This window comes from Thermobia domestica, chromosome 1, assembly GCF_964235325.1.
Source record: "Thermobia domestica chromosome 1, izTheDome1.hap1.1, whole genome shotgun sequence".
NCBI classification, from domain to species: domain Eukaryota; kingdom Metazoa; phylum Arthropoda; class Insecta; order Zygentoma; family Lepismatidae; genus Thermobia; species Thermobia domestica.
The window spans coordinates 317,961,702-317,965,821 of NC_137454.1; positions in this window are offsets into that span (position 1 = coordinate 317,961,702).

Below are 4,120 nucleotides of genomic sequence, written 5' to 3' on the forward strand. Positions count from 1 at the left end.
ATTTGGTAGTACAGATGCATATATTGCTAAAGCACACAGAACTTTTTTATTGAATATATATATATATATACATACATAGTTTGATCATATTTTAATTATTAAACTTTATATTTACAACAGAGAATGCATTACAGAATGTGCGATAGATATATGAACACAACTTTAATTTATTATGATTAACAATAGTTTAAATTTATTTATTTTGGTTGCATGAAATTAACATTAACAAATTTTTTATCGACAAACGTATATAGATGCACCTTTGAAAAACTAATTTCGTTTATTTATTTATTTTGGTTGTATGAAATTAACATTAACAAATTTCTTATCGACAAACCTATATAGATGTACCTTTGAAAAACTAATTTCGTTTATTTATATAGGGAAATTTTATATATTTATGACTATTTGAAAACTTTGATACTATACAGAGCAGAATAATTGATTATTGTAGGACAGTTATTGTTTGATATCTGAATAGTATACCAGCACAGAAGGAATAAATCACTTTTACAAAAATATTTACTTGCAGATAGCTTCGTCAAGAATTAAAGATTGAATTTAATGTATCAGTACTAGAGTTGATCAATTAATAAAATTATTGAGTTCAGCGTTACAGGAACATGTTTAGGCGAAACGGAGGTGAATGATGATGGAATAAGTGTTGAAATGAAAAAAAAAAATAAATAATCATAATATTGTCAGCTTCAAATTAACTTCGGAACTAACATTGAATTAGGGACCACATATGCAGACGAATCGAGTGCTTACCAGCCAATTATAAGTAAGAATAGAGAGTTCCAACTGCTGAAAAGAATTCAGTGAGAAACTAGTGATAATAGTATTTATCATTTTTATTTGGATGGATATAAACTACATTGACGGTAATTTTAGATATTTCCCTCAAGATTTTGTTATTGTAATCAAAATGTTTTGACTATGGTGCATTTTTGACGATACAAATTGTTTAAATATTATGAAAATAAGAAACTTTATGAAATACTACTAAACACAAAATGCAGTAGTATTAGTACAACCAGTGTTACTATTTACGGAATGTCATATTGCGAATATGTATACATGGAACCAGACATTGGAGAGAACACAGTAAGCTTGTACCATAACATGTACTTTGAACATTTTTTTTGACAAACAAGCATTATTTTTTTTATACATTGTTTTTCCTAGAAAAATCCAAGAACATAGCTTCCTGGCAATGGTAAAGTTTTCATTTAGATACTGCTAAGTCATTTTATAAACTCTGTTGACGGCATAATTTCCTTGGTTACTACCCATTAACTCTAACTTGTGAAAGAACTAATTGAACTGTCATTGAATGAAGTATAATTTCAATAACATAGGACATTTTAATAACTCAGCGTTTTGTATTATGATATTTGAACACTTTGTAGTTACCAGCATGCCTGTTCCCTGAAAACCTTTATTATACGTTTGAAGATTAGGTATGTGACGCATACAGTCCGAACTACTTTTGCAGGAAACAAGATATTGCAAATTCCTTTAGAACGATGTTTTATGAAGTGTCATTCTTTAACAGGAACTTTTCATGGAAGATACACATGTCTATAAATATGAGATATTTATACTATTTTATGACATCACAATTGTTTTACAATTTATCATTTCATTGATACTGTATATGATGGAAACCTTATGTGTTTTCACTTATTAATGTGATATTGAACAGAATCAGTCATTTATAATTACTGTTACTAAATTTATTAGGCAGTGTAATTGTATAGCGGAAACTTATCCACTTTATATGATAGACTGAGCTGTGGAATTAATTATAATAATTGGACTTTAAACTTAGAATGATTACGGTAGTATGATTATTATTTTAGACATATATATTAGCCATTGAATTTATAGAAAGGTTTGTGGTTATAGCTTATTGAGGATGACAACATTGCCACAATTACGAATTAATATATCAAGGATATTTAAACATCTTCATAAGTATGACAAGATTTATTAGTTTTACGATTATTAGCTGTGCACATTACTTGAATATTTATTCTTATTATACTTACCAGTATTGTATTACATATGCTTGAGTACTTTTATAATCATTTAAAACGATTTACTAGAATAACAACAGGTAAAATTGTATTTTGTTTGAAACAGTTATGATATTTGCTGCGATTATTGGAAATGGTATGCCATATGTTTGCTTGCATTGACACAAATCATAAGGGTTAATACTAAAGAGATTATAATTATGTTAGATAACTCATGCGTTTAGTTGAAATGAAGACAAAGATTGACATAGTAGGAAACATTATATAGCAATTACCAGATTGAAGTAGTTTATTTATATATTTAAAGATTGGGTAATATAACATTTATAAACATATTATTTAGATTTGTGTGGGGGGGGAGGCATTACACCTAATTATTGTTAGGTACTAAGTTTGCGATTGGTACTTTGATACATTTTGACAGTTAAACTTAGGACTTGACATCACGAAAGATATAGTAGAGAATTTTATTATTGATAGATGCAGCACATTATAATTAACAATAAACATTGATATTTTATGAAATATGGAAAGTTAATTGACATGCTAATGTGTTTGGGTTATAATAAGAATTATTTGATTTATAATACTACAGAACAATATATGATTGATATATTAGTGTTATTTATTTTGCAATAGATATAGCATATCATAGCTAGTATCAATAAATATATTATTTGAAATATGACAAGTACACATTATAATTACTAATTTAACTTCTATAATAAGATATGGTTTATGAATTCTTACAGATTAATATTTGATTACTACAGTACAATTATGTATTAACATTAATTATGAAGCATCACAACAAATGACAAATATTATCATATTCGAATTTTTAATTGTATGATTGGCAGATTGAAATATTTAGCTACATAAAAGTTATTTGTATTACATATTAAATAAGAAGTAAACAATATTATACAAACTTAACACAAAAAAATGTAAAAACTGAAAATGAAAAAGTGCAAACTAAAATTAAAACTGCAACTTGAAAACAAAAAAAAATGTAGAACTGAAATAAAAATGCAGAAACAAAATTTAAAGTACAAGTAAAAAAAAAACAAAAAAAAGTGTAAAGTGAAAATGAAAAAGTGCAGAAGTAAAATTAAAAAAGTGCAACTTGAAACCAAAAATGTAATACTGAAAATGAAAAGTGCAGAAGTAGAATTAAAAAAGTGCAACTTGAAACAAAGAAAAATGTAAAATTGAAAATGAAAAACACAAACTAAAATTTAAAGTGCAACTGGAAATACAAAAAATGTAAACTCAAAATGAGAAACGCAAACTAAAATTACAAGTGCAACTTGAAAAAACAAAAAATGTAGAATTGAAAATTAAAAAAATGAAGAAATAAATTAAAACTTTGAAAATCAAAAAATGTAAAATCGAAAATAAAAATTGAATCATTATTCAATATTGCAAGACGTGCATTTTGAATATTGTTTCAGTTTTTTATTTCCGATTTTACATTTTTTGATTTTCAAAGTTTTAATTTATTTCTTCATTTTTTTAATTTTCAATTCTACATTTTTTGTTTTTTCAAGTTGCACTTGTAATTTTAGTTTGCGTTTCTCATTTTGAGTTTACATTTTTTGTATTTCCAGTTGCACTTTAAATTTTAGTTTGTGTTTTTCATTTTCAATTTTACATTTTTCTTTGTTTCAAGTTGCACTTTTTTAATTCTACTTCTGCACTTTTCATTTTCAGTATTACATTTTTTGGTTTCAAGTTGCACTTTTTTAATTTTACTTCTGCACTTTTTCATTTTCACTTTACACTTTTTTTTGTTTTTTTTTACTTGTACTTTAAATTTTGTTTCTGCATTTTTATTTCAGTTCTACATTTTTTTTTGTTTTCAAGTTGCAGTTTTAATTTTAGTTTGCACTTTTTCATTTTCAGTTTTTACATTTTTTTGTGTTAAGTTTGTATAATATTGTTTACTTCTTATTTAATATGTAATACAAATAACTTTTATGTAGCTAAATATTTCAATCTGCCAATCATACAATTAAAAATTCGAATATGATAATATTTGTCATTTGTTGTGATGCTTCATAATTAATGTTAATACA